The sequence below is a fragment of the Melanerpes formicivorus genome, unplaced genomic scaffold (genome assembly GCF_026170545.1).
Source record: "Melanerpes formicivorus ecotype bairdi unplaced genomic scaffold, bMelFor1.0.p_v2 SCAF_1, whole genome shotgun sequence".
NCBI classification, from domain to species: domain Eukaryota; kingdom Metazoa; phylum Chordata; class Aves; order Piciformes; family Picidae; genus Melanerpes; species Melanerpes formicivorus.
The window spans coordinates 61,320,253-61,333,052 of NW_027142353.1; the positions used below are offsets into that span (position 1 = coordinate 61,320,253).

A 12,800-nucleotide genomic window follows, 5' to 3' on the forward strand; every position below is an offset into this window, starting at 1 on the left:
ACAACAAAAAGTCTCTCCCTCTTAAATGGCAGTAAAGACAGCCTTCAAGAGGATGTATCCATGTGCACTTGAACGCAGCAGTCATGAAAGGCATTGCTGAGCGTGTTTCACCCAGCACACTGTTGATAAAACCTGCTTCAGATAACTTGCCACATCTCCTGCTTCACTAACACAAGCTGAGAACAACCTTCTAAAACAAAGGAGGGTTAAATAAAAAGCCATTATGCCCTTCCTCTATAATACTCTCCTCCCAGTTTTTCCATACCAAGCAGCCTTCAGGTTTGCACTGTAGGAGGATAAAACTGCCTTGCAAAAACAATGTATTACTCCCTTTAATAACATGCTGATGGACATCTGGTCCCATTTGTTTCACTTTTTTTCAGATCTTCACAAAAACACTATGATTCAACCTGACCATAAAAATTAAAACAAGAAGTTGTAGAAAGAAGATTACTAAATTACTTGTAGCATAAAAAAAAAAGAACTCCAAAAAGCCAAGCCATGTTGGAAAGATGTTCAATTGCCACAGGGTCTAATGATATTTTGACAAGACTGCAATCACACTTCTGTTACAAGAACAGATCTTGTTCTCCACGTCTTGCCAGGATAATACTAGTTTTAATTAATGCTTTTGTTACAACGTATACCCTCAGGCAGTAATAACTTTTACAGTAATTTCAGTATGTAGCACTCATTTCCTCACATCATTTAGTCAAAATTTTTCATCATTTGGCCTCACAGATAATGCCCAAGCCCTCACTTCCCAGAATTCTTCAAAACAAAGCTAAACACTCTTGTGCTGAGCAAGACACTGTCAAAACATGTCTACATATCATTGTTTTCCTCTCTTCCCTCAAGACAAAAAGGACTATTACCTGCCTATCGACTGGCACAACCACAAGAGAACCGAATTTCCTTTTAGACATCAGTCCCAATTTCACTTTCAGGAATTGGCACACACATCTTTTTTTTCCTTTTCAAGCAGTTGAGGCATGCTTTTAGCGTGTTATCTGTTAAACAGTGAAAACTATTGCCAAACTGTCACAGGGTGCTGGTCTTTGGTTATGTTTACTGATCACTAAATCTGGATTTAACTAAAAGAAAAAATGGGGGGGGGGGAGGGGAAGGCACAATTTTTATTCTTACAATCCACTAAATAACCCACCCCTCAAATTTGAAAAGTTATGCTAAAGGAAGTTACAAACTAGAGCTTCAGCAAACAAACAGGCAATTATGAAGCCACAGAAATCTAGACACGTATTTATCTGAAGCCTGAGACAAGTAAAGTACTGTGTGGGAAATGTTATGAAATCTCTGTCAAGAAAACTAGGCCTCACACTTAATCCACTGCCTCTCTACCAAAAACAGCTGTGAAGTAATAACTTGGGTTTTGTTTAAATGTTATTGATTAATAAAACATGACTGTAACTCCACAGAAGGTGGGAAGTTTCAAATCAGTTCCTACATGCCAATTAAAACTTGTTGTATGAGGAGTTTGGATAGACTGCATTGACTTTGAAAAGTGCAGTCAGTATGCAAGTTGCTGCCTTTACAGACTAGAGACTCTTTTTAATCTGCCTCATTCTCTGACAATACTTAAGACAAGAAATGAAAATTCTGAATCTCATTTCCACTACAGTGAGTATTCAAATTGTTGGGTTTTGGTTTGCTTGTTTGTTTGTTGTGGGGTTTTTTTTCAATTGAAGTAGTGTCTACATTTTTGTAAACTCAGTCCTCCAAAGTGTTCAAGCACTATAAGCAATAGCAAGTTTATACCTTCAAGGTGTGGTAAGGCCACATCTTGAGTCCTGTGTCCAGTTCTGGGCCCCTCAGTTTAGGAAAGATGTTGAGTTGCTGGAACGTGTCCAAAGAAGGGCAACAAAGCTGGGGAGGGGTTTGGAGCACAAGCCCTATGAGGAGAGGCTGAGGGAGCTGGGGTTGCTTAGTCTGTAGTTGCTCTCTACAACTACCTGAAGGGAGGTTGTAGCCAGGTGGGGGTTGGTCTCTTCTCCCAGGCAACCAGCACCAGAACAAGAGGACACAGTCTCAAGGTTTAGGCTGGATGTTAGGAAGAAGTTCTTCCCAGAAAGAGTGATTGGCCACTGGAATAGGCTGCCCAGGGAGGTGGTGGAGTCACCATCACTGTAAGTGTTTAGGAAGAGACTGGATGGGGTGCTTGGTGCCATGGTTTAGTTGACTAGAGGGTGTTGGATGATAGGTTGGACTTGATGATCTCAAAGGTCTTTTCCAACCTGGCTAATTTTATTCTATTCTAACAGGGAAGGCTTAACATTAAACATTATTTCAATTTATTTTCCATTATTTTTATCTCTCTAATAAAACAAATCCTATATCCTTCTATCCCCATTTTACACAGAAACCATCTTCAATTTCTTCTGCATTGTCTTTGGGTAACCTCACTGAAAGTAACCATTTCAGTAGAACAGTATTTGGTAAGAACAGATGTTCATATTGTCAACAGCAAAATACATGGATTATGTTATTGGTCTTTATCCATGTAAACTAGGTGACTGCTATCTCCACCATTTCCAAATTCTTCTGCCATTGCTCAAGGTGCATCTGTCTCAAAAGGGCAGCATTTGAATTTTTCAGGCAGGTTGGTCTTGTTCACACAGCCTAAAATCTGTTAGAACTAGTGAAAACAACAGCAGCTTGAACTCCCAAGTTGTGTGATTTTGATTTGCAAAAGCAACCAGTGGAAGAGTTCGAAGGCTTGCAATATCACAGAACATGAAGTTATTTAATATGAGCTCACACTCAGACACAAACAACAGAATTGTGCATATGTAATTATTTTCAGAATCAAGCCTACCACCACAACTCTGAACTGTTGCAGCCTTAACTGCCAGTTTCTTCTGCACCAGTGACTTACTTGCCCAGAAAGTATCTACTGATGGACTTAATCAGAGAGGTCAAAGCCAAACCAAAAATAAAGTTGTTAAGCATACTGGCTTTCCTTATAAGGAGTGGCTGAATTGCCACAATCAATAGAAATCCAGTAGTTGCCTCTGAACAGCATGCTGTAAGCACTGATTAAAGAAATTATCCTTTTGACCCTTCCCCTTTTCTTTAAGGGGAAGCCTTACTGCCTTTCTCAGTTCCCGGTATGTTTCTCATAATGAAGCAAAACATAACCTGGGAGTGAAAACAGACTCACCAAACAGAAGTGGTTGAATAAAGAGTCAAATGCTAGACTTCTGGAAATCAATCTCACTGCTATTAATATCACATCATTCACTACAGAAGGAAATATAATCTCTAAAAACATCTAAATTGGCTTCAATTAACTGTACAATCAGAAAGCTAGTAGCCTGATACAGAGCAGTATTATACAAGGAAAATTAAGTCATTAATTTTTACAGTCTCTCTCTCTTGTGGTGACTTTACCACCAGTGGCATATCTAGGGCTATGAGAATGAAAAAAAGCACATAACTTGTGACCAAGATTTCTTCACTCTCTTCATGCTTTTTGTCATACTAGCTAAGGGGCATAAAGTTATTCTGTAAGGATTATTAAAACCCACATGAAATAACATACCAAAGTTTCCAGAACCAGAACTACAGTTTTCAGATCTCAGGTACACCTGATAATTTTCCACTTTGAAAGGACAGAAATTTCATGCTATACAAAGTTCTTGACTGGATTTAAACAAAACATCTAATACTGCTATACCTTTCTGTTCCAAGGTTGTGTTAATCATTGAAATTCTATATTGAACACTGAGAATTTGATTGTAATTAATGTCATTTCTTTCTTAAAATGTGGTTCTGTGTTATAATTCCTGATTAGAATCAAGTTGTATACCTTTTGCTTTATGTATCTGATGGTGTATGTTTAGGCAAATAGAAGGTCCACAGATGAGTTGAACACATCTTTCTATAATGAACACATGTGCTGAAACTATTTGCTCTATCATCATGTAGTAGGCAAGTTAATTAAAGCACTCAAAGTTGACTTTACTTTTACATAGCACAGCAGCTAAACCGAGCTGGTCAACTGGAAGAGCAAGTCATAAATCAAAAATGAGCTGTGTGCAGCAAGGAATAACTTCATGTTTTATTCTGGGGTTTTGAGTTGAACCACAAATGCAGGAACTATTTACATAAGGCACAGAGAAGAGAGCTTATTTTTTTGTTTTAATCATTTAAGTTTAGTAAGTTTATAAAATATTACAGTTTATTCACACTTGAAAATGCCTAGTAGAATATCTGAAAACAGATAAAGACTTAAATTCTTTGTATCAGTTCCTCTTAGAATAAACCATGACAAATTCCTTTACTGGGAGACCTGCACCTACATGTTTCTTGTTTTCTTCTTTCCCCACATCCAACCCCTGCTGGTCAGACACTCAGTATTCTTCATCATCTTGCTTTGCCTAAGGCAAACAAAACAGCCACCTGTATTTCCTGAGCATAAAAACAGAAACCAAGCCTATCCCTCCTCTTTGGCTTCTCTATCAAGCCTAATTTAACTGCCGGAAATAACAACATGCTAGTTTTGTCACTGAAGAGAGTAAGACACTGTATTTTATAAGCATGCAATTATCACTTCAAGCTATCATTACTACTTGAAACTAAGGTAAATCATTACCTGTTTTATTGCTTTTGTGGAACAACCTTGCTTCAACACAAGGGAAATACAAAGAAATGCTGATTCTGCATTATCTTGCATTTCCTTTCTATTTCAGCCTCCTTATTAGCCCTCCCTCACATTACCGGCTGCATGTCTTTGTATCTTGCTCAACATTTCAATTTCCCTGACAGCTGTCCTTCAAGAACTTACAAGCTGTTTAACAACAACAAAATCACACCAAAAATACCCAAAACTGTGATGTGGATACAGTTACAAATAAAATTATGTGATTATTCTTTTCCTAATAAAGCTTGCACTTTTTAGTAACTGTTCTGATGTAGATCATCAGAAGAGCTGAGAACTCTGCTTCCACAGGTACACATACAAAACTACTGAGAACAGATAAGCCTTTACCCTGATTTTACTTGCACTAGTGAAGCTCCCATAATCCAAGGGGAAATGATTACTGAGCTGCTACACCACTTAAGACACACACAAATCTAGGAAGCCAGACAGGATACATCCAAGTAAACAGAGGGATGTGGTGGAAGTGCTCACCCACCAAGCCTCTTGCCATCATTTATCAACAGTTTTTGCTAACCAAGTAGGGTGCCAACTGACTAGAGGTCAGCAGATATAATGTCCATCCACAAGAAAGGCTGGAAAGAAGGTCCAGGGAACTACAGACCTGTCAGTCTGACCTCAGTGCCAGGGAAGGTCATGGAGCAGATCATCTTGAGTGCCATCATGTAGCACATACAGGACAATCAGGTGATCTTGCCCAGTCAGCATGAGTTTATGAAGGGCAGGTCCTGCTTGACAAACCTCATCATCTTCTATAACAAGGTGAGCTGCTTAATAGATGAGGGAAAGGCTATGGATGTTGTCTATCTGGACTTTAGTAAAGCCTTTAACACCGTTTCCCACACCATTGTCCCGGAGAACCGGCTGCTCCCGGCTTGGGTGTGTACTTTTGACTGTGTAAGAAACTGGCTGGATGGCCAGACCCAAAGACTGCTGGTGATTGGGAATAAATTCAAATTCAGTTTGGTGCCTGGTCAACAAGTGGTGTTCCCTAAGGCTTAGTATTGGGACCAGTTTTTAATATTTTCAATCAAGTGCAACCTCAGTAAGTTTGGTAATGACGTCAAGTTTGTCTCTACAGAGGGATCTAGACAGGCTGGACTGATGGGCCATGGCTGATGGCATGAGGTTTAGCAAGGATAAGTAGCAAGTCCTGCTCTTGGGTCACCATGATTCCATGCAATGCCTGGGGAAATGTGGCTGGAAAGTTGCCCAGCAGAAAAGAACCTGAGGGTGTTGATCAACAGTCAGCAGAACATGAGTCAGCAGAATATGAGTCAGCTGTGTGCTCAGGTGGCTAAGAAGGTCAACAACATTCTGGCTTGTTTGAGAAACACTGTGGCCAGCAGGACTACAAAAGCAATCATCCCCCAGTACTCAGCACTGATGAGACTTCACCTCAAACACTGTGTTCAGTTTTGGGCACCTCACTACAAGGATATTGAGGTGCTGAAGCATGTCCAGAGAAAGACTGGCAAAGGGTCTAGAGAACAAGTCCTGTGAGGAACTACTGGGGATGTTTACCCTGAACAAAAGGAGGCTGAAGGGAAACCTTACCACTCTGTACAACTATCTCAAAGGCAGCTGTAGTGAGGTGAGAGACAGTCTGTTCCCCTGGGTAATAAGTGTTAGGACAAGAGGAAATGGTCTCAAGTTGAACCAGGAGAGGTTTAGGCTGGACATTAGGAAAAATGTCTTTGCCAAAAGGCTGCCAAGGAAAGTGGTGGAGACATCATCCCTGGAGGTATTTAAAAGGCACATAGATGTGAAGCTTAAGGACCTGGATTAGTAGTGGACTTGGCAGTATTAAGTTAATGGTTGGAGTCACCAATCTTAAAAGGTCCTTTCCACCCAAAATGGTTCTAGGATTACAAGTCATTCACAGGTTAGTCATTAGTTGAGCTTAGTATGTTTTTCTTACAGTACCAGATATATAAAATTCAATACCAGATATATAAAATTAACACTATTAAAAGTTAAATTAATATTGTGATCCCTCATTAAAAGTTATCTACACTAAGATGTTGATGTCGTGCCAGCACTAAACCCTGTGACAGGCCTGAATGGGCCAAAAACTCTGCTGAGTGCTTGTAGACTTAAAAATTGAATGCTTATATGCAGTGACAAAAATCCAAGCTGTCTTCCTCCCAACACTCTTCCCAAAACCCACAGTACTTCTCTTCCCAAAACCCACAGTATTTCAGATTTTCCAGTTTGGTTGGATTTTTTTTCCCCCTCTGATAAATTACAAGTGGGGTAAAAAAAAAGTACTATACAAAGGCAACAAAAATGGGTCTCATAACAGCTTCATTAGGATTATCCATGATATCATAACACATCATACTGGTTAACAGCTCAGCTCAATGCCCAAGATAGTTTAATTCAAAAACCCCCAAACCCAAAAGCTCAAGCCAATTAAAAAAAATTAAAATCCAGCCACAAAACCACCCCATACATCTTGCTGACCTCAGCTGAATTTAGTTCACATACTGAATTTGTAACTGCAGCAAAGCCAAGTTTACACATACTGTTAGAATAGAACCAAGCTCAGATTATGGAGTATCAGATACAGAATCCATGCTGGCCCATAGTCATATATTATACTTACCCAGAATTAACACTTTGAGGGTTTTTAGTTGTTTTGGGTTATTTGTTTGCTTGGGGCGGGGGGAGTGGTGGTGTTTGTTTGTTTGTGGCTTGTTTGGTTTCTTCTCTTAATTGACAGTCCTAAGTAACTATTAAGTGTATTGCTGTGATTGGAAGAACCATTATCATAGTATCATTCAGGGTTGGAAGGGACCACAAGGATCATCTAGTTCCAACCCCCCTGCCATGGGCAGGGACACCCCACACTAGATCAGGCTGGCCACAGCCTCAGCCAGCCTGGTCTTAAACACATTACGTCACCCTAGCTCAGTTTCTGTGCAACAGCAAAGCGGTAGCTCCACATAAATGTCTGCAATAAAACTTCTTCAACTACAGTTTACAAGCCAGGCAACCAATGCTTTTTAGTTTTTTTTTTCCTTCTATATGGCTCATCAAGAACTATTTTTTAACACTAGTTTATTTACTGGTTTTGAAGGTCATATTAAACTGCATTATTAATGCATGGGTTTATTTACCAAAAAAAGAAACAAACAAACCCCACCAAACACTGTACCCCCAAAGCCCCCAAATCAATAATTTGCTACAACTTATCTACTATTTCCACTCTCCCCCACTGATGCACCATCTATTCCTAGCAGAAAAGTGATACCTTGTTAAACACACTGAAACAGACAACCTTACACCTCGTTTCAGATTATTCCATTAAATGAAATTGGTGTTTCTACAAACAGTACAGAAATGCAAATTCCATAGCAGAAGATGCTGATCACTTACTGAACAGAAGGTTAAACAAGTGGGTTTTTCTGTTGGTTGAGTTTGGGGGGGTTGCCAGCAGGAGCAGGGAGGTCATTCTGCCCCTGTACACTGCACTGGTTAGGCCACACCTCGAGTACTGTGTCCAGCTCTGGGCCCCTCAGTTTAGGAAGGAGGTTGACTTGCTGGAGCGTGTCCAGAGAAGGGCAACAAAGTTGGTGAGGGGTTTGGAACACAAGCCCTATGAGGAGAGGCTGAGGGAGCTGGGGTTGCTTAGCCTGGAGAAGAGGAGACTCAGGGGTGACCTTATTGCTGTCTAAAACTACCTGAAGGGGGGTTGTAGACAGGCAGAGGTTGGTCTCTTCTCCCAGGCAGCCAGTACCAGAACAAGAGGACACAGTCTCAGGCTGTGCCAGGGGAGGCTCAGGCTGGAGGTCAGGAGGAAGTTTTACACAGAGAGAGTGATTGCCCATTGGAATGGGCTGCCCGGGGAGGTGGTGGAGTTGCCATCACTGGAGGTGTTCATGAGGAGACTTGACAGGGTGCTTGGTTGCAGGGGTTAGTTGGTTGGGTGGTGTTGGATGATAGGTTGGACGCGATGATCTTGAAGGTCTCTTCCATCCTGGTTTATTCTATTCTATTCAAATATCTCAAAATACAATTTTAAGAGTAAAATTTTGTAGACCCTTAAAGCTAATTTTCCTGAGGACTGCAGTCAATCAGCTCTCTGAATTTTAGATTAAGAATAGTGGGTTTGTTGAGCATTGCCCCAGGGGCTAGGATGTAGGTAGATATTAACAGAAAAAACAAAGTGGCCTCTTTTGTGGAGGCTCATAATACAATGTGCATTCAAAAGGGACAAGAAAATAATGCTATGCCTTATTGTTGGCTTATTCTTGGAATTCACAATTATCTTTCTTTTGCAATTAGCAGCAGAAGAACACTCCTCTGAGGCTTGAGTCAGAATTTAAAAGGGCCATTTCAACAGAGCTTTTTAAAATATTTATTTCTCCTGCAAATATAATTTACAGGATTGATCAAAATATTACTTAAGTTACAGGGTAAAAGACATTAAAAAATGGTTGTAAGACCTCTTCCCCCCTCCCCAAATTACATTAAATATAAGAGGCACTTTGTTTTCCTCTGTTCTGTCTAGCTCTGTCTTCTCTGTTCAATCTCTCTTGTTCAGAAACCCATAATTACAAGAGTACAAATATGAAGGATGGTTTCATAGACAAGCAGCAATTTCTTCTATTTTGAATAAGATCCTTCTATTTTGAATAGGATTCTTCTATTTGAATAGGATTCCCTGCTATTATGACTTAACAGACAGCATATAGATCATTTAAGAAGCTATGTCATGTGGTAGATGAAATGTGATTACTGTAATACACATCCAGCGACCTGTCAGAGCTTCAAGCAAGTTAAAAGGAATTGCATAAACATGATCACAACAGTAAGCAATAGCCTAGAAAACTGATCTGTGTGTCAACCAGGCATTCCAGGAAGGCAAATCCCTGTATGAATTAATGAACACATACAAGACTGTAGAGTAGAGCACAGCCATTCAGACAACTCATGTAGAGCAAGATGTGCTGTGGGATGTCACCATGCATGACTATCTTGAAACAGACTGAGCAATTTTCTTATCTGCTCTTATTTATTTATTAATCCTAAAGAAAATCATACCTAAAGCATGATATCTTGTTTAGATTAGAATAAATAGAATAAAACAAACCAAACCAGGATGGAAGAGACTTTCAAGATCATTGTGTCCAACCCATCAACCAATCCAACCCACCTAAACAACTAAACCATGGCACCAAGCACCCCATCAAGTCTCCTCCTGAACACCTCCAATGACAGCGACTCCACCACCTCCCCAGGCAGCCCATTCCAATGGGCAATCACTCTTTCTGTATAGAACTTCTTCCTAACATCCAGCCTAAACCTCCCCTGGCACAGCCTGAGACTGTGTCCTCTTGTTCTGGTACTGGGTGCCTGGGAGAAGAGACCATCATCTGCCTGTCTACAACCCCCCTTCAGGTAGTTGTAGAGAGTGATAAGGTCACCCCTGAGTCTCCTCTTCTCCAAGCTAAGCAATCCCAGCTCCCTCAGTCTTTCCTCATAGGGCTTGTGTTCCAAACCCCTCACCAACTTTGTTGCCCTTCTATGGACTCATTCCAGCAAGTCAACCTCCTTCCTAAACTGAGGGGCCCAGAACTGGACACAGTACTTGAGGTGAGGCCTAATCAGTGCAGTGTACAGGGGCACAATGACCTCCCTGCTCCTGCTGGCCACACTGTTCCTGATGCAGGCCAGGATGCCATTGGCCCTCTTGGCCGCCTAGGGCACACTGCAGGCTCATGTTCATCCTACCATTGACCAGTACCCCCAGGTCCCTCTCCACCTGGCTGCTCTCCAGCCACTCTGACCCCAGCCTGTAGCACTGCATGGGGTTGTTGTGGCCAATGTGCAGAACCCGGCACTTGGATGTGTTCAATCTCATGCCGTTGGACTCTGCCCATCTGTCCAGCCTGTCGAGTTTGATTGATTGGGTTTTGGTTTTTTTCCTTTTCCTTTTTTTTTCCTTGCCAGTAGGGAAAATACAACCCATTAATAAAGTCACTAGATGTGAGCTGTCCATCAGAAGCTACACTAGATACTTTGCTGCAGAGAACTGTTTTCTGAAGGAGCATATGAACAGAAGGAAGAGAGTTTGAACTTCCATCCTTGGCAGTTTTCCAGGGCTGGCAAAGCAGTCACTTCTGACCTGATTTAGCTTAAGCAACACTTCTGCTTTGACCAGAAGGATGACTGCCCAGGTTTCACTAAATGCTAGGTTGGCTAGATATTAATGAAGATGCTAACAGCTGTGTTTGTGAACTTTGAAGAAAACAAACCAGCCCCATGTCTAGATCACCTGGTAAATTCACAGCTCTTCAAATCTTCCAGTCAAATTAAGGTCCTAGCCATCCTGAAGCTTGTGTACAGAATTAATCAATCTTCACTGCTGCAAGAAGAAGGTTCCATCTGAACCACTCAAGAGTCAGACAACTGTCCACTATTACCTGATTATTTATTGATTGCCACATGTGAAACAATATACTCGATATCACAAAATCAGTTACAGCTGGCTGAAAAACTCGGAACTCGTAAATACAGACACACTGCCTGACACAGGAAAAATATGGTGTATACACATGCTGAGATCCTAGGTGAGGCATGGCATTAGACAGAAGCTATTATGTAACCCAGCTTAGAAGTAGAACATGAAATGACACTTCCAAATCAAGGTTGAGACCAACATTCATTTAGCACTGATGGAACTGAGGATATGAAGAAACACAACTTGTCTCCCCAGTACCCTGCCGTTGCTTACTTCTCTAATAACATATTCATTCAATGAAAAACCTATACTGTATAGTGTATAAAAACTATTTGTGTAGTATCAGCCACAGGGTATCGTATTGTAGAAATTAATCTCATTTGGGTTTGGTTTTTTTTAAGTGACACATATGACATCATTTTGTCACACCAGCACACTTCCATTTTGTTGGACCAGCTCCCAGATATAAGCTGGAAGGAAGTACAGACGATGCTCCCTCTTCAAGGTGAATGCTCAACAGCAGTATTTGCATACCAAGGATCATAGGAAAATTTCAGCTTCTGGAGACACAGCAATCAGAGCAGGTATTAAGTTTCAGAAACCTGTAACTAGAGAACCTGATTAGGAGGAGCAAGTATTGCTGTTTTGTTGGCTGGGCTTTCGTGTGTTTTGTTTTTTTAAAGCAGTTACAGGTTAAGGATAGGTCCTGATATGACATGCACAGTTAGGAGTACAAAATCAATAAGAAAAAAAAACCCAAACCAAACAAAAAATAAACAATAAAACAATCCCCAACCCCCCCCATATTTAAACAAAAAAATGCCAAATCCACAAATCTTGCATCAGTCAACTGCCACAGGGACCTGTGGACTAGGATCTCTACAAGAAAAAGAGCAGCAGCATCACAAAGCTTTCCAACGACACAAACTTACTCTTAGTCAGCTGCTAACTGCAAAGAGCTGGGCGGGGGGAGGAGGGGGAAGCATATAGAGTGAAAGGATCAGCAGTAGGAGGAGCACATTTAATTCTATTTTTTTCAGATGAAAGGTTCCAAATAGTGGATTTTATTTAACATTCCTAATCTTTTGTCTGAAAAATAATAAAAATTGGAAAAGGATCCTGCGGGGATCACTGCAAAAGACTTCTATCCCAGGAACACCCAGCAGGTTGGGAGTCTCCAAGTTTCAAAAGAGATAATTTCCAGAAGAAAAGATACTAATCTTGAGCAGAAGCAATATGCATCAACCGTTCATTGTCACTTCCAAAATAAGAACTGGGCACCGCTGAATGGAGCTGATGGGAGCCAAGCTTAAAACAGAATGAAGGCGTTTCTTCATGCGGCGATAGACAACCAGTTAGGCTCCTCGCCAAAGCATGCAGCAGATGCTGAAGGTTTCTATGGCCTCGAGAAGAGACAGTACAAACCTTGGAGGACAGCTGAAATCTGTGAATGTTCTCAGAGACTGTCACATATGTTTGCCCTGTTCTTAGTATTGTTGAGACATTTGTTCATCACCACTACTGGCAACAAGAAACTGATCTCGACAGGCACTTGGTTTGAATCAATACTGACACTTTAAAGAGATGCTACAAAGAAGCTCTTTTACAAGAACAAAGCTGCCAGGGCCCAGCATTTGCTAGGTTTTAAAACTG

At 40.9% G+C, this 12,800-nt stretch overlaps 1 protein-coding gene across 8 annotated transcripts in view; it reads right to left on the bottom strand.

The window, feature by feature from the left end:
• The window catches only part of YAP1 (Yes1 associated transcriptional regulator), a 112,922-nt gene that overhangs the window by 82,398 nt on the left and 17,724 nt on the right, over positions 1–12,800 (bottom strand). The window lies entirely within an intron of this gene.